The sequence below is a fragment of the Lontra canadensis genome, unplaced genomic scaffold (genome assembly GCF_010015895.1).
Source record: "Lontra canadensis isolate GAN:19392208 unplaced genomic scaffold, GSC_riverotter_1.0 scaffold103, whole genome shotgun sequence".
Taxonomy (NCBI): Eukaryota; Metazoa; Chordata; class Mammalia; order Carnivora; family Mustelidae; genus Lontra; species Lontra canadensis.
In genome coordinates, this window is record NW_022631097.1 from 3,147,191 (window position 1) to 3,166,272 (window position 19,082).

At 40.7% G+C, this 19,082-nt stretch overlaps 1 long non-coding RNA gene across 1 annotated transcript; it reads left to right on the forward strand.

The window, feature by feature from the left end:
* The first annotated feature begins 1,213 nt into the window (after positions 1-1,213).
* On the forward strand, positions 1,214-6,641 carry LOC116855491. Its single transcript, XR_004380360.1, has 4 exons — positions 1,214-1,285; positions 1,827-1,891; positions 5,693-6,060; positions 6,185-6,641. It is a non-coding gene; the product is annotated as an uncharacterized LOC116855491 (long non-coding RNA).
* The last annotated feature ends 12,441 nt before the right edge of the window (positions 6,642-19,082 follow it).

Genomic DNA, 19,082 nt, shown 5'->3' on the forward strand with positions numbered 1-19,082 from the left:
TCTTGCCATATACAATGTAGAGACAGTTTGTTAATTTCTGCAAAAATAGCTTGCTGAAATTTTGATGGGTGTTGCATTGAATTGATAGCTGGAGATGGAGAAAAACTGAGATTTTGACAACATTGAGTCACCCTACCCATGTACATGGAATATCTCTGTTTATTTAGAATTTTTTAAACTTCTTTTATCAGACTTTTGTAGTTTTCTTCACATAGATCCTGTGTGTATTTTTTTAAATTTATATCTAAGCATTTCAGGGAGATTTTGGTGCTAATATAAATTATATTGTGTTTTTAATTTCAAGTTCCAATTGTTTATTACTGGTATATGGAAAACAATTTGCTTTTGTGTATTAACCTTGTATCCTATGACTCTGCTGTAATCTAGGAGTAATTTATTTTTGTCAAATCTTTGGGATTTTCTCCATACACCGTTGTCTCTTTTGTGAGCAGAGAAAGATTTAATTTTTCCTTTTTAATCTCTATACCTTTTACTTCCTTTTACTTGTCTTATTACACTAACTAGGACTTCCAGTAGTGTTGAATAGGAGTGGAGAGAGGGGGTATCTTTACCTAGTTCCTGCTTTGAAGGGTGAAACAACCTTTCATTTTTTCACAATTTAGTATGATGTTAAGTTAGTTGAGTCTTTTGTAATTGTTCTTTAGCAATTTGGGGAAGTTACTCTTTATTTCTAGTTTGCTGACAAATTTTACCAGGAATCACTATTGGATTTTATCAAATGCTTTTTCTGCATCTATCTGTATGATCACATGATTTTTCTTCTTTAGTCCATTGACATGATGGATTATGTTCATTGATTTTTAAATGTTGAAACATTTCCATACCTGGAAAAAAAACCCACGTGGTCATGGTGTATAATTATACAGAAAAAGTCCTCGGCCTTTTCTGTCCTAAGTAGAGAGAAACCCTGCTCTTCCCCACTGTATTTCTTTACCTGTGAGTCTCCTGTGTTGCTCATATGGGACGTTTCACTTCTGATGCCCTGGTCACCCAATGTGTGGAGGCTTCCCCCCACAACAAGCCATTCTCTGTGACACAACCTGGGTGTCCTACAATTCAACTCAATTCTGTCACTATCTGCCTGGAGACAGCATCAGATTCCCCAGGTTGGGGGCAGGATCCCATAAAACTGCCCAATGCCTCTTTCAGATGCTGATTGCAAGTCCGGGTTATTATCTAGTGAAAAGATTCCCATCTACAAGGTAACCAGAGGAGATGACATGGAGAATGTCATGCATATACCCTCAGAAGAACAGAAACTTAAGTGAGAGACTGATTTTTGGTAAATGCCTGAATTATAGACCAAGACTTATCTCCTGACCAATGAACATCTGCCAAGAATTTCTTGCCCTTCTTCAGCTGATGAGCATACTGCTTGGATCGGGCTGGATTTCCCCCTCTTTGCTCTCTGTGCCGGTAAATACAGCCCATCCCAAACCCTAGAAGGATTTGCGTGCAGCATAGGGCAGCATGCATTTTCTCAAATCACAATTTCACTGCTATTCCTGAATAAAGTCCATTTTTGGTAATTTGATTTTGCCTCAGTTTACCTAAAAAGAAAGATTTGGGTTGACAATCTGTGCTTCTGACCAATCGGCTATCTTTTGGAGGTTCCTATGATGTCCTGCCTTAGACTTCAGATACCAGTCACAAAACCTGGTTGTTAGCTGCACTTGTGACCCATTGGCTATAAATCAGAAGCTTCCATCACCCCCTCCTCAGGTTTGGTAAATTTGCTAGAGCAGATTGCAGAACTCGGAGAAACATTTTACATACTAAATTACCTCTATTTTTTTTTTTTTTAGATTACCTCTTTTTATAAAAAGATATAACTCAGGAACAACCAGATGGAAGAGCAGTCCAGGACAAGGTGTGGGGAAAAGGTGTGGAGCTTCCATGCCCTCTCCAGGCATACTACCCTCCCAGAACATCCACGTGGCCACAGATCTGGGGGCTCTCCCAAGCCTGAGCTCTTGGATTTTTATGGAAGCTTTATTATATAGTCTTGATGGATTGAATCATTGACCATTGGTGATTTATTCAACCCCCAGGCCCTCTTCCCTTCCTGGAGGTTGAGGAATGGGACTGAAAGTTCCAACCCTCTAATCATGTGGTTGGTTCTCCTGGCAACCCACCTCCATCCTCAGGTGAGGGAGAAAAATCACCTCAAAGTAAGAGACACTTTTCTGACATCAACACTTAGAAAATTCCAAGGGTTTGGGAGTTGTGCATAAGGAATGATGGATGAAGACCAAATACATGTGAGAAATATATTTTAATAATCTGAAAGACCAAATACATATTTCTGTAATTAAGCATAATATTGCAGTAATACTTTTTCTGTCTCTACAAATGAATATAGTCACATGTCACTTCTAATGTAAAGCCCTGCCTGAACCCCTAGGGAGTTTATTGCTTTCTACTTTGGAACTCACACAAAACTTGGCTTCTACCTTTATTATAGTACTTAACATAATATGTTGTTTTTACACATTTTTCAGTTCTGTAACAATACTCTGAGCAGCTAAGAAAAGAATTTCTTTTTGAAAAACTCCTCTTGTACCTGTAGCCCTCAGAGTGTTCCTATTTAACAGTAATTATCTTTATTATTCTCCCCTTCTCTAGTACTTAATGCTCTGCCAGACACATGTGAGTACTCAAAAATTTGTTGAAAACAAACAAACAAAAAAAATTGTGTTCCAGACATAAAACATGTTCCAAAGCCAGTCAGTAAAATGCTGAAGTATTTTAATGATATAAACCTAATGCTGATGGTAACATATCGAAAAGAATCCCATTTATTTTCTGTGACATTTTAAATGAATAATCTGGCTGACTTTATCAGTAAGACAGCTACAGATTTCTGACCTTCGAACACCTGTGGGTTGTGAAGGGCAGAGAAGGTGGCACTGGGACTTTATCACTCGTCTGGGCCACCCGAGATATGCACTGGTTATGTATATGGCTCTGTAAATGTGCTGACATTGCACCAGACATTCAGGTTGCTTCAGTGACCCTGGCTTGGCTCTGAGGTCAGCTTCTCTTATCCCATTTTCAATCTGTCTTCTTCTATCTCAGGGTGGAGGAGAAAACAGGAGAAGACATTTTGTGTAATTGTTATTGATTGGAGAGGCTTAAAATAAGTAGCACCATCTCAAGCCTGTGGAATGGATCAAGGGGTAATGGACAAAAGGAATCTCTTTCTTTTTGGAAGTTTCTGTGAAGTCCCAACAGAAAGGAAAGGTAATTTTAGGAGTCTTTTATCCTCTTTTAGTGTGAGTCAGAAATTTGGGAGACCCTCAATATTTCGACTCTCAAATAAAAATGCCCATTGTAAAATGTTTATCCCAACCGAGGATCATGGCCATGTTTCTAGAGCATTCTTCTCTGTATGTGAGAACCTTTGAGATCTTGTTGTTTTCACGAAAAATGCTTTATAGCAGCCATGAAAGAATCCTGTGAAAAACCTTACAAAGTCAAGCACAAAACACACCTGGGATATCAGTAATACTTATCAGCTATTTTAGTGAGAACTTTCTCTCCAGCGTAGTGGAAATAATTGCAGTGAATTGCCTGAGCAGAGTTATTTTTGTTTTAAGAAACTGCGACCCTGGCCTGAAGGAGCTAGACTCTTCCTTCTTGAAAAGGTACCATTATCATTTTTCCTACTCTATTTGAGTAAACCCATTTTCTAATCCTACTATTGTTTTTCTCACCTTAAAACTTCAGATATATGTAATTACTTTCAAAGATAACACAGTGGTATAAAAATTATTTTGCAAGTATTTTCACTTATAATTATTTCAATATTCCCATGAGGTAAAGATTAAGGAATTAAAGTATAATGAGATACTTTTTAAAAAAGATTTTATTTATTTATTTAAGAGAGAGAGAGAAAGTGAGAGAGAGAGAATGAGCAGGGGAGGCAGAGGGAGAAGGAGAAGCAGACTCCCCGATGAGCAGGGAGCCCGACTAGGGGCTGGATCCCAGGACCCTGGGATCATGACCTGAGCCAAAGGCAGACACTTAATTGACTGAGCCACCCAGGTGCCCCTAAAATGAGACAGTTTTCAAGGTCACACATTTGTTAGGGCTACAGTGAAAGGCAGAGTCTCAGCTTCCTGACCCTAAACCAGAATTGCTCCAAGAGATCGCAGAGAATTGAACACAATGCATGCTACGGACTTTCCATCTATTAACTTGTAGTTGGGAGGTGTTATCATTATGTCAGTTTTACATATTGAGGGGATCAAGGCTTAGAGAGATAAGGCGATGTTCTCCAGATGATAGAGTCATGAACTGTTGACCAAGTTTATGGCCGAACATGACTGAGCCCAAACTTTGGGCTGTGTTAGAGCAGCTACACAGCTTTGCCAGAGCAGGTTTTCTCTGAGCTCTGTCACAGTGTTTGGCTGTTCAGGTAATGTGCCCGGTGCAAGAGTGCCTGACTTCTGGGATCAGCCCAGGCTTTACTGGCTGCACTTCCGCAGCCTTGCGCCGTGGCAAGAGGCAGCGCCATCAGGGAGGAAGTATCTTAAATTGGGATGTCCAATGGGGATACTTCTTTTCTACTTGGTTTGCTGGAAGGGTGCCTTTTCTTCTATGTTCAATGATGCTGTATGTGACGGCTGCCAGGCTGCCAGGCTCACTCACATATGTTAGTACCTTAGGGTCATTGTTCTTGCTGTCTTAGCCAACCCACCTGTAGAATGGGCCTGGGACACAGCCAGGGCTTAGGAGGGATGAATTCCAAAGTTAGTTTATAACTTCTTCATACTTCATGGGGGCGGGGTGGAGACAAAAGCTATATTCATTGTAGATAGTGTTATCTCTTTACCACAGTCATAGAACTCAATATCTAGGCTTGAGATGGTGCAGTCTTATAAAGAAACTTCAGAGCTCATTGAAAATGTTATCAGTTACTAACTCACCACTGATAAAAAAGGCTATAATATTTACTAAGCAGTTAAAGTATCAGGCTACAAACTGTGAACTTTCCTAATACTGATATTTGATGTTTCTGGTGAAATTCAGTGCTTGAGATGATACCTGGAAAGTCCATAAAACTTCAAAGATCTATAAACAAGTCAACTTAACTACCTCAAATATCCTAACATGCCACTGGTACTTCAACTTTTCCACGTGTTTACTGAGAAATAAAACTCAAACCACACTCGGGGGTTGGAAGCCATGTGGGTATGTGAGTTGGGGAATTCTGGGCTTCTAACAGGGATGTGGAATCCTTGGGTCCCTGGTTTACCCAGAGGGGGTTAACCTTGTAAGTTTGTACTTCTTTTCAGTCAGGGTAATACAAACAGAGGAGTTTTTTTGGCCAGGAACTTGACAAGTGCCATTTAAACAGAGTATAATGATGGGTCTGACTGGTTCCCTGTCAAGAAAAGTCAGGGAGCTCAGTAACTAACTTGGCTACACTACACATTTGCATTGGACTGGTAAACTTAACGCCTATTGCAGGCATGGAAAATGCCACTGACATATGAGTTACGGTTGCTGTGAAAACCATAACTTTGAGTTTATTGACTTTTGGAATGTTTAAGACTTTACCTGTTGTGTTAGCATGTTCAGGGTAGGAATGCCGAGTAGAATTCATGTCACATTTTCAGATGAAGACCGATTCTGCTTTAAACTCTTTTTTTCCCCCTCCTAACAGGTTCTCTGAATCTACAGAAAGCTGTCAGAGACTTCAACTCTGGTTCAGTCGCTCCATTACCATTGGCTTGAATTAGAAAATACATCAGTCCTGTGTCCAACTCACAAAACTTAGACCCAGAAGGAAAAATAAATTCCTTGTGAGGTCATCCCTCTAGTCTGAACACTATCTGGTAGACTCCTTGAGCCACTAAAATGGCAAAGATCTTGGATGTCTGCCCAGCTGTCAGACAGAATGGAAGAGACAAGGAAAGTGGCCAGGAGCAGTGGCGCACGAGAACATGGAGCCTGAACAGGAAAACAGAGGAGATGGAACAGTGCTACATAATGATTAGAGCAACTTACATGGGACCGAAGAAAAGCACATCTGTGAGTGTGTGCGTGTGTGAGTGCATGTATGTGTGAAATGCGCATGCGTGTGTTGGGGGAGGGAAGGGGAGTGCTAATGAAAACCTTTCAGACACAAATAAAACCCTTACTCATTTCTTTACAGGTATTCCGTCAAAAAGAGTGCCAGAAAATCCAGGAACAGAGCTGGTGGCTTTTTTGTCTTGAAAAGCCAAACAAAAAGTAAAGGAATAGAAAAAAGTAGAGGCAGAGCTGAGATGATTGTAAGCTATATTTGGTAAAGTGATCTGGGTGTGAGTATGTGTCTGCAAATTCTAGCTTGTTCCTCAGTGCTCGACACTTCCTCAGTCTGCATTCACAGCCAGCAGTCTGATTACTGACCTTTATAGAAAGAAGTCTGCTGAGATGGGGAAATTTCAACAGTTCACTTAGCAAGCTCGACGCGGAGGGGATCCTTCTTTCTGCAGTTTTACTTTTTCAGATGGGCTAGTTACTTATCTGAAGGGAGTTAAGAGGTCCAGCAACTCTTGAATCCTCATCCTGTGAGCTTGAGATGTGTTTTCCAAGAAGGTTCTTTTTAGGCGTTTGAAATATTGAGAACATACCGCCATGTTTATTTGATTTTATTCCTTCATTTTTCTAAAAAGCAATTTGATACATTTGTATTTCTTTCTGGATAAAATCATGTGAAATTATTTTATATTGCTTGACAGACTGCATTGTTAACCCTCATAGTATGTAATGTGTGTCAAAGAATGCATTACATATAGCGCACATTTACTGGATACACTGCAGTCTCTTAAAATACGGGTAAAAGCTGCCGTAAGCATCAAAATATCTCTGTTCTTCCAAGAGCAAAAGATATTGGGTTACCGCCTGTTGGTTTGAGAGATACAGTTTAAACACTTACTTTACATAAAAATACATATAAAATAGAGCCCATTTTTGGATCACCTTTGATCTGTAAGTGGTACCAAAAGGAATAGATTTTATGGGGAACTCACCTATTCTTGATCAAGGTGGTTGGTTATTCACATATTTTTACAAAATGTAAATATTTTGTTCATTGCTTAAGAAGAAGTTTCCATAAAGGTGTGTGATGTCAGTTTTCTTTTTAAGAAGTTTTTTCTGACTTGCTAAAGTCTTCTGTATCTGCATAATTTCTCCCCCAGTCCTTTCAACTAAAAACCTAATTGAAGCTGATGTCCACCAGGGAGCATTGATGAACCTGTAGATCAAGGTTCTGATCCATGATCAGAGCAAAATCTTTGTTGGTTTAAGTTAGATCTTGTACATTATAGGAGCCACAATATGGTAGGGTTGGCTGAGTCTGTATTTCCAATTTTTCTTTGCTGAGAACTCTCATAAAAATTCATATCTTTTGAAAAAAAAAAAAAACCCAATAATTCCCAGGTCTGGATTATGTTCTGGTTATGCTCCTGAAAGCACAAACATTTTTCTGCCCAGAATTAGTGGGGGAGAATTAGGCTGATAATGGCTTATTTAAAAATTGTATGCTCTATAGATATTTAAAAATTATATAGATCTAAAAATTTTACATGTATGTTGCTGAAATCATATGTATAATGCTAAAACATTTGTATATTCATACACCCATGTGTCTAAAAGAGGTGGTCTTTTAAGAAAAATACTTAATTTAGTCACTTGGAGAGACTAGTTGGGCTCCTGAGCAGTCTACAGAAAGAGGGGACATGAAAACCTCATAGCTGAAATAAGAGTTGAGAGAACCTAAGCACATTTCTAGGAATAAATAGGTCTCATATGCAAATATATAAGTGGTCTGCATTGCTCTGATGGAAAGCTTTTTGTAGGTTCAAATCTTCAGTAACTTTGGCTTTTTACACAATAAAAATCAAATAAAAGGCTCCAATTCCATCTCATGGAGATATAACCCAAGGAGCATAAAAAGTACATTTCTTTCCCAAACCATGAGCTGAGCATCGCTTTGTGGATTGTATGTCTAGTCACTTTCTGTGTATAGACAAGTTTCCATATGCCAGAGAAGTAGAACTACTTCCAGGAACATGAATTTCACTGAGAGTTCTTTTCTGGAATATTTACAATGTGGTCATGCATCTGTGTTAAATTAGATCTGAAAATTTTCTGCTGGTATAAGAAATCTTAAAATCTAAGATGCTAGTACCATTTTTTTACATCCCAGATTGATTTTTAGGTATCAATTCAGGCTTTTTATTACTAGGATTCTTCACTCTATTGTTTTTTTAATGCCTTCTATGCAGATGTAATTGTTTTCATTAAATATGATAGAAATGATATACTAAATAATTTTGAAAAATTGGCATAAAATGAATCCTTGCTTGGGGAAAATATGTCATATACACATAGAGAACAATTTTTAAACATTTGCAAGCATACTGGGTCTATGAAGAATTCTGTGTAAGTACAATTGTGTAACGTTTCTTTTAGCTTCTCTTCAGTAAGTGATGTTGGATATACTGATTTCTGCAGCCCAGTGGGGATCTGGGATTATAGACCTCAAATCATAGTTCTATATGGAAGGCTTCTTAATGAATTAGATTTTCAATAAATACCACATTGCAAAGGGCCAAAATCCACCACATAAACTGAGGTACTGAATTGTATCGATCACTTTGATGAGTGTTCAAGTAAACATTAACAAAAGAAAATACTTGAAGTATTAAATAATGGAATTTACTATGGGCTCTTAATCATTCAGACATTTTCCCCAAATTTGCAACTGCATTTTGAGCGGCATCCAGTAGGCACTCAAAGATTTTGTTGACCTAAACTCTGTGTCTTCTGCACCGATTATATGCCTTTGGAGCCATTCTGCATGTGGCTGTGTGTTGGCAGTACTGGGAGAGCTCTCCTGACTACAGATTCTGAATGCGCAGATCTAAGGCTGGATTTGCTCACAGCATGGTTTTGAAAGGATCCCAGAAGATTCAAATATGTAGACGGTGTTAAGAACCACCACTCTACTACTATATTTGTTGATTTTTTTTTTTTTTTTAACATTTCTTCAATTCAGCAGCCAGCTTTTCGGAGAGAAGGACATTGCCATTGAGAACATACCGCCATGTTTATTTGATTTTATTCCTTGGAATATGGGAAGCATGTACATTGCAATGGTGGGTATCTCAAAGGAGGAGATGATGGCTTGGGAACCCATATTCAGGATTAAATGAATTGAGGGTCCCTCCAATCTAATGATTGCCTAAGAACATGTTAGGAAAGAAGGATAAAGATTTTTTTTAGCTTCTAACGCAGACAAGATTAGGTGAGAACATTACTAAGGCGTAAGTGTCCACTAAACTAAACCAGGCAAGTCAAAATTTATCTAGGATTACATACTTTGTAATAGGAAGCTTGTTTTTGTTTTTGTTTTGCTTTCATGGACTTGAGCTATATTGAAAGGTTTAGTTACCTAAGCTAAAATAATTTTTATGTGGCCTAGTCAGCATTTAGAGGGTGAATGGGTGATGGAAATGGAAAGCAAATGCCACCTCTGCAGGTCTGCGTTGCCTTCCCATCATGGCAAGGAGACAACAGAGCCTCTCATAGGGTTCTCTCCTCACCAACCACAAACCCACATTTCAAAGATAATTGTCCGACGCACAATGATGGGAGTGCTTGTTTATCAGCCAAGAAACCTGTTTCTTTTAATAACAACTGCATTAAAATTTTTGTTCAATTATAGTTTTTCTCCCCAACTATTAAAATGGGCACTTTCCACAAAAGTTTTTATAATTGGCAGTAGGTTAGTCCTTAGAAAATCCTTAATCTTTAACAAATACTTTAGCACTATGTAAGCAAAAGATAAGAAGGAAGAGTAATTTTTTGTCCAAAAATTAAAATAAATTTGCTTGCTTGCTTCGTGCAGACAGCCTGAATATACCAGGTTGTGGGATTCATTCTGTGCTCTCTGGAATGTTTCACATTTTGATACAATTAGATATCTTCTCTTCCTTCTTCAGGTTGGTCTTCAACTGTCAAATTTTTCCTTATCCTCTCCTGTATGAGTTTAGACTTTTTTTTTCAAGATTTTATTTATTTATTTATTTATTTATTTGAGAGAGAGAGAGAGAGAGAGAGAGAGAGTGAGCATGTGGGGTTGGGGAGGAGCAGAGGGAAAGGGACAAGCGGGCTTCACGCTGACCTTGGAACCTGACTCAGGGCTTGATCTCATGACCCTGAAGTCATGACCTGAGTCAAAATCAGGAGTCAGACACTCAACTGACTGAGCCTCCCAGGCACCCCATGTTCAGTCTTTCTATTGTCTTCAGTTTAGTTATGGGTTGTATACAATTCACCTGAGTCCTTTCTACCTTTTGGATATTTTTTCTTTAAAACCCATGGTAGTCATAAATTCAGTTTTTAGCATATGCTGGTTTTTTTTTTTAAAGATCTTATTTATTTATTTGACAGACAGAGATCACAAGTAGGCAGAGAGGCAGGCAGAGAGAGAGAAAGGGAAGATGGCTCCCTGCCAAGCAGGGAGCCCGATGCGGGGCTCAATCCCAGGACCCGGGAATCATGACCTGAGCCGAAAGCAGAAGCTTTAACCCACTGAGCCACCCAGGCGCCCAGTATATGCTGGTTTCTAATTAACAGCTCATCACTTTGTATATGACCTGCTCTTATTTTTGGTTTCTAGGGAAAAAAAAAAGACTCTACCTGAGCTTCCTTATAGCTCTGCACCATCTTGTTCTGCCACATGAGGTATTACTTGGTTTCTATGTCAACATTGGCTTGTCTGGGAAAACTCTTGCTCTGATTTCCAATTATATTTACTTTGCTATAGATTTTATAGTTCATCTTCTTATTGGTATTAATAACTTGATCAATTTAATGATCATTTATTAACTACATAGAAGGAAATCATTCTGAACTAGAGGCTCATAAAGGTGAAAGCTGTAAGTGTACTATTTTAGTGATTTCTGGAAGAAAGCCCTGAGATATGGAACACTCCCTTTGATCAGACACCCATCCAGCCAGGTCCCTGAACACAGAAGAAGACAAAGAAGTTTAATGTTTCATGTTAACAATGACTTCTGCTGCCAAACAACACTGTAAATCCTAGCAGGCTCAGTACAATTCCATGGAGTATTATCTTAAGCGGTTCCTCTGAATGAACGAGAACAGCTCACAAATGCTCATCTGTCCACAGCCACCCCAGGGCCCAGCCTTATCTCCCCTTATTCCGGGTCAATGCAGGGAAAGGTCAGTGGAGACCTCAAGTAAGAAAAGCCAGAGGAGAGCAGTGAACATGACCGTTAGGCTCAGACGGGAAAATGAAAATGGCTTAGAAGACTTGCTAAAATCCTTCTTAGCTGGGGAGGGATTTAGGAAAGCAGGGTATTGCTTCCCAGGCATATCTTCCTCATCCTTCTCAGCCACCTTAGGAGAAGAGAACTTTGAAAAAGTAGGAAGAGAGGGCTGGGCCTCTCCAAGGAGGAGATCCACACTGCCTGAAATATCCGGGCTTCTTGGAGGAACAGTGTCAAGTGAAAGATGAGTAAACGAAGATTTTAAAGGAAGGAAATAAAGACTGTCCAGGATTCTTGCTTCCTTGTGAGACTTTGTTCTTCTTCATCTAAACACTGCATGTCTGAGAGGAAGAGAGAGGGAGAAGAGGGAGGAGGGGCGAAGGGGCAGAGGAGGCGGAGAAGGGGAGAGAGAGAGACAGATCTAAACAGAGATGGTTACACCTTCTTTCAAGGGAAGTAGAACTAACGTCTGTACTTCTCTTGATACCTGAGAAAATAATCCTCATATCTTCCCCTCGTCAACCTGCTTGAAAACCTCATAGAATGGGGGTGATTGAGAGGCACATCAAGAAGGGCATGTGAAGGGGAAAGGAATCTTCTGTTACTTCCCCATAAGTGCCAGTGAATTCCAGTCTGTACTGCTTTCTGTATAGAGCCGCTGAGAGAACAAAGTCCCTTCACTTCCTTGCCCCCCTTTCCTTTTTTTTTTTTTTTTTTGTAAATACCAGAAACTTCTTTGTCAATTCTTTGAAGCCTAAGGACCCTTTTACGGAACAATGCTTTTAAATACGTAAAATAAGTTACAGAGGATTACAAAGGACATCTATTATATTGGAATAGACTTCTACCAATGGATCCCTAAGTGTGTCCATGGGGCCCAGGTTAAGAATCAATGTTAAATAGGGTCCTGCATAATCAGGGTCTCTGTAGGGGATAGAGGACGTATTCAAGTTAAGTTCATTTGAAGGCTATTTAATAAAGAGATGTTTACAAACCAAGGGTAGGGAGTAGAGAAAGCATTCAGGGTTAGAACATACATGGTTCCAGAAACTACAGGGCTATATTAAGAGCAAAGACAAAATGAGGGGAAGGGGGTTCAGTGTGTAGTGAGGCACCTATTGAGAACAGTGCCTCAGTCATGGGAGTGGGCTGCCATGGGTGTCGTTTACAGGGATGGAGCCTGGGGCACAGGTACCTGACCTCATTCCTCCCGATCCCCATCTGGGGCTCCCCAGAGATGCTGTGCATCAAGCTGACTTAAAAAAAAAAAAAAAAAAAAAAAAGAATAAGACATAATTTGATTTAGGCCTCAACAATTGTCCTGTCTGTCCTCGAGTCAGAGACCTCAGGTACTTCACCTCTCACTTGGCCCTAGTCCTGTGTCTTGTGTTCTATTAATCAGAAGCATCATCGAAAGGTAGCATATGGAAGCAGGTAAATTACTATGCACAGATGACATCGGTAAAAAATCACTTACCATAACTCAAGTCTTTATTTTTGTTGGCAAATATTTAAAAATACTTTAAAACATATGTGGCATTAGAGTAATTGATTCCGCTCCCCCCACAACCCACCTTTTTGCTAGAATAATTTTTCTTTTGTGATTGATGTAAAAAACAACACTCACTGATAGATTTCTCAGGAAATCTCATTATTTGCAGGTTAGCTGGCTCAGGACGTCATCTGTCTGTGCTGAAGGAGAAATCCTTTAGAAGTTTCATCTTGAGAAACGGTTAAATTCACCAAATTCTTTGGGAGCAGCTCTTTGGTCTTTGAAAATGTAGGTGGAGTACTTAGAACTATTTGAAAAGTTATTTGTTCCAATGGTTTGTACTGTCATTCTACATATTACACAAGACCCTTTAAAAAGGGAAAGAAAAAAAGAACGATTATTATCAGCTCATGAAGAATCATTGAGAAAGTACATCCAGTGTTCCCTGATGACTTTCCTTTTGTGATAACAGAGCAGTAAGGAAGATCTGCCTTGACATGCAATGGTCTGGCCAGAGAGGCGTGTGGTCATTTCCCTTGGTGTGAAGGTAGAGCCACTGCAGAAATGGGACTCAGCCTTTGCCCTTGTGAAATGATTTGCATACGGGTGTACCAGAAGTTCCCAGAACTTCACTCCTGGGTGTTCCCCTCCTCTGTTTCCACGGCTGGCTGCCTGAGTCTGTTTGGGTGTATGTCTGCATGTGTCATAATGTTCTGTTTTAAAATACAGCAAAGTTCAAGAAGTTTTGCTTCCTTAAAAGCAAGCCTAGCTGTGAAATCCTGAGCTGCTTTCCACAGGTTTTTGTTTTGTTTTGTTTTTAAAGTACAAAACAGTTCTCTAAAACCCATCCCTCAAACCCTATGCTAGGATGTTAAGTTCTTATCTGATACTGATGTCCCTAAATGCAAGGTTGCTACCACAGTGCTTGTTTAGCTTTATTTCCCTTTCATGGAGATCCTAACACAGCAGGTAACTTGAGGGCTGGAGAGCATATTTGCAGATGGTGTTTGTTTGTTTGTTTGTTTGTTTTGTGAAATAGTCCCTTTTCTTTTCTTCTCTTTTCTCTTCTTTTCTTCTCTTTTCTTTTCTTTTCTTTTCTTTTCTTCCTTTCCTTTTCTTTTCTTCCTTTCATTTTCTTTTCTTCCTTTCCTTTCCTCTCCTCTCCTCTCCTCTCCTCTTCCTTTCTTTTCTTTTTTTCCTTTTCTTTTCTTTTCTTTTCTTTTCTTTTCTTTTCTTTTCTTTTCTTTTCAGGCAGTGATTCTCTGCAGAAGAATTTTTTTTTTTTTTAATGAATTCTCAGAGGGTGAACAAGAGATGAAAAGGGAAGAACGGCTGAATATTTCTGCTAGTGTCTTGACTAGAGCAGCCCTAAAATGTTCTGTTTATTAACATGGGGGAATGGTTTGTGTAAGGTTAATGCTGGGATCACTGAGCCGGGTCACTCCTCCCGTAGTGTCTGCATGGATTAGAAAAGGCTGCCAGGTGCCCATCTGTTAGCAATACAAGCCCAGCCACAAACACAACTGTCGTGACAACCACACTGAGTTAGTCTTTCAAATAAAACTTGTTAAAAGCTACTGCCCTCCAGCCTCCACCCACTGCAGTTAACGGCATGAAATCCCCCTGTAACTAGTATTTATTTTCTTAGGCGTGCCTTACTTGAGCAGCTGCTCCGTACCAGCCTTTGATCAAAACTAACCCCACCAAGAGGAGCGTTTACAGTCTCTTGAAGGTCAGGATGTGTTTAGGGTGGTGTCTGAAAGCAGGGTCCCACCTGAACTTTCTCAGGCTGTGGCATCTGCATCCGGGGTCCTCTGGTCTCCTCTATGTCTTTCCCCTCTATGTCTCCTCTATGTCCTCATGGTCTTTCAGTCTAGAACTGATGGCCAGCTGATTTCTTCCAGATGATGGCCAATCATAAAGACAGCCTTAGAGTAGAGCTGGGAGTGTGAAGGGTGGAAAGACTCACCTCAAAGCGGTGCCCTCTCCCCAGCCCCCCTGGTTTTCCCATTTTGATGAACTTAGGTGGCAAAGGTAAGTTTGGGCTAATTTCAGCTCACCTGTGAAATCTGAGTTGAGAACAGAATCAAAGGTTTAACAGAGTTCACTGGCACTAGATTTCCTGTAGTGTGCATTTTCTTTTAACTTTTATATTTGAAATTTTAAGAGATCAAATGGACTAGTGACCCCTTGGTATGACTCTTCTATCTAGAAGCAATTTAAAATGCTCTCAATATGCTCTCTAAGGAGCTGGTACTTTTAGAAGACCTGCTCATAGTAGACACATTATCTTTAGGTAGGCTGGTAACATGGGCACTCTGCTTAAAGAAAAAAAATAAAAGGCGAAGGGTAGCAAAAGTGAAATGATGATGAAACACATTGTGTATTTCTGAACTCTATGTACCTTTTGAAAATGAAAAAGAGAAGAGCCTTCTCCGATTGTTAGAAGAACACCATGAGGCATGTCTGTATCTGAACAATGTGATCAGCACCAGGCCCTTAGGAAAACAATGATACCTCAAATACTATAAGACAATTGGGGCTTTTGAAATACCAAATTCCAACTTCTATGCAGCCTGGTACACACTGGGTATGCAACATTATTTATGGAATGAATGAGTGGGTACAGGAGAGGTGAGAAAGATGAAGATAGCATTAAAGAATAAACTTTATAAGTATAAATCAACATGTGTCAAAATTTTATGCGATATATTGATTAATGAAGAAAGCAATAAGATATTACGACTGGTTTAAGAGGGAACTCAAGAATCACACATGCAATGTAGACCAGGAATGCTGAAGGGGAGGTGCCAATGGATAGAAATGGCAAAACTGGCCCATAGCCACAGGGCAATGGCCAATTGTCCTTCCATGGGACCCAGTACACATTTCTGTTGCAGGATTATTTGCCTAGCTCTCGCTTTCCACAAATTCACTTGCATCTCTACAGAGCCTTAAAACATCCCAGCCAATGAGAAACAAAAGTGCAAATCCTATAGAATCAAATATTCCTTGTAATCCCAACATTCAGTTGAAGGCTACCAACAATCCCTTGGACCCGTTTCAAATTCCTTCCCTAGAGTAGCTAACATGTACATCGTATTTATGTGCCAGACACTGTTTGGGATCAAATGCTTTACATAGTAATTCATCATATTTTCACCACAGCTCCAGGTGTTGGGTACTTTTTGCAACCCCATTCTACAGTTGAAGAAGCAGAGAGAAATTAAGGAACTGGCCCAAAGTCATAGAGCAAGTAAATAGGGGGCCAAGATTTGGACACAGCTGTCCGACTTCATGATCCCAGACTCTGGCTGAGGGTGCCGACCTGCCTGAGGTTGGAGGTAATCAATGAGGTAAACCAGCCTGGAAGAGGGGCTACTGTTCACACTGGTCTTGAGGTCACATGAGAGAGCCTGAGGGTTGGGGGCATAGGGCATTTGAGGCTGTCCTGGATTCTCCATCGACCTTTTGAGTAGAAATGAGTGCATTGTGTTTCTTGGTGTTCCTTTGTTTACTCGTCAAATCTGCAACTGCCCAGCACTTCGATTTGCATGGTCTATGGACTCAGATGTCCTTGGCAGTAGTTAGCAGAAACAGCTTCATGGCAGCTTGAGTGGAAGCGAGTCATCACAGCTAGAGAGCTGTCTATTACAAATGCAAGTAGCAAGTGAAGGGGTCAAACATGGGTCAAATAGATTTGCTTCAGGACAGACCCTTCTGTTTGCTCAGGTCAGCTTTAGGGAGGAAGGCCCCTTAAGGAGGCCACCTGCCCATCCCACTCTCACACCAGGGGGTTGCCTAGCAGCACTCCCATGGGCTGCCTTGATTCTTTATCCTTAGGGGACCAGACCTAGTTTTGTGGGGCAAACACAGAGTGCTGCAAACTCCCAGACTGGCAAAAAGTCTGTCCTGTTCATTTTCTCCCCTAGTTTTACTGCTTCGTATTAAAAAAAGAAGGTCCAGGAAATATTTAGTACAGCTGTAGAGCTGTGTCCCAAGAGCTATAAAACTTCCTGGCCCTTGGCCTCCTGTGATCTCTTATCCTTACTCCCCCTGAAACTGGGACAATGATTCCTGGGGAGGTCACTGATGCATTGTGTCATGCATGTGCAAGTCGACTGCAAAGGTTCAAGGGCAAGGAAAGTGACTGTAGATCTCCCGTTCCCCGGTCGGCCCCCTCCTGCTCTGAGCTGGGACAGCTCAGCCACACCCCAGTTGTGCCCCAGAAAGAGAAATCAGTATAGGTTCTCCCGCATTCAAACATGCATTCTCTTTGCTTTAAGTAAAACCAGAGTAAAGACGGTAAGCCACTTACAATTTTGGAGAAGTGTGAATGTTGGGGGGAGGGGGCTGTTTTTCTTTTTTTTTTAAAATGAGCTTTGGCCCTTTATGTGTAAGTACAGTTTGAGAGGGAACATAGCTGATATTTTATATGATTCTTCATGGAGAAAAATGAAACAAAGCTTTGTCATGATAATCAAAATAATCGAGTCCATCTCTTTTTTTTTTTTTTTTTTTTTTTTTTTTAATTGCTGTGTCTCTGAAAATTTCCTTTAGGGAGACTTGGTGAGAGAAGGGCACTGGGTCCCATTTTATCTGCAAGGGACAATGTCAGAAAGGGAGGTCCATGGGGGCAGAATGATGATGGTTTATGTGTTCATACATTAGTGTTGTACTGGATCTGGGGCTGATCATGGGCATGTCTTCCCCACTCTCTTGTCTTGTTGGTCATTTGAAATTGGCCATGGTGGGAGGACTTACATCACAGTAACTGGCAAACACTACACGTCAGAGCTTTCCTCTGACCCTGCCCTAGTGTCCCGGGTGCTAAACGTGTACCAGCAGACCACTTCACACTCCCCAAGGGCCCAGAACGGTGTTTGGCAACAGCTGGCATCCAATAAATACCCAATGAGGGAATAAATGAGGAAAATGTCGCTCTAGTAAAATAAATAATATCCTCAAGGTACCTAAGTTTAGAATTTTATCTTGACTTTTCTCAACCGTATAATTTAACTTATTGTTTCGTAGGCTGTGTTTAAGTTGCTTTTCACACTTTGCCTCTTTTGGTCTTCATACACACTCTCCTACGCCAACTGGAAATCTTCCTCATTTTATAGAGAGAACATGAAGATTCAGGGGTGAAGAGTAGCATAGCAAAGGTTGTGGGGGCAATCAAAGGGCAGAGCTCACACTGAAACCAAGATCTGGTTGATTTCAAAGATGCTGTGTGGCCATGAGACACAAATACCTCACAGGGAGGTAAAGGAGACCCAGGTCCTCCACAGAAGGGAGAGAACCTGAGGCCTGTTCCATTCAGCTGTGAGGCTACTTAAAGAGCAGTGCCACAGAACTTCTAGCTCTACACACCTGCCCTTCCTCCCTGTTGAGAGACATGAGAGCAGACGCGTATTACCAGGTCCAGCCAACATCAATACACTTGGGACTCAGGGCCATAAACTTCAGTCCCCTGTCTCCCCCAACACTGTCTCCAACCATGGAGTACCCATGCGTTGACTGAGCAGAAGAGACCCAGTGTTGTAAAACAGCTATAATATTTGATCTTCAGCATGAAGATAGCTATCTCTGAATGTATTTACTTGGTAAAAGATGTCAGCATCCCCAAGAGTCACCCCTGGGGTTCGAGGCTTCGGGTTGCCTCATGTGCCCCTGTTGGTCAGTAGAACGATGGCAGAAGCTGGTCTCAGCTCTTTGAATATCTTCAGTGAAAAGGCTGAGATAAAATATTTAATTAAGCTCACCCCCCACCCCACCCCCTGCCATCAGCCCACCCACCTCTACCCGGTCCTGCTCCTCTGTCAGGGGCAAGTGGCAGCTGCGTGCTCATCTCTCTCCTTCACTGATTCTCTCCTCCAGGGCCCTTTACCTGCCCACTCATTGCACACAGAAAGGAAAATAATGAGAGGGGCCATGTGATATGGCACAACAATGGCTGGCTATGGCAGGTCCACATTCTATATGAAAGAGAGAAATAATGGGGCTGTCACTGTAGGAACGAGAATGCTCCTGGGGGAAATACAATAATGTTAAATGCACCTATTCAGCTGTATTGAATGCAACTGAGCTAAAATTAGGATGCAAGGCAACCAATCCTAACCATATTGCTGTACTCTGCTTTGAATGAGATTTTCAGACATTCAGAAAGAAACTCTAGAGGGCCACTTCCCTGAAACTTTGGTGCCTTCATCAAAAAGAATGTTGCTATTTCCTGTCCCTAAAAGTTGGGTATTTCTAAAACTTCATTTTATGGGGTG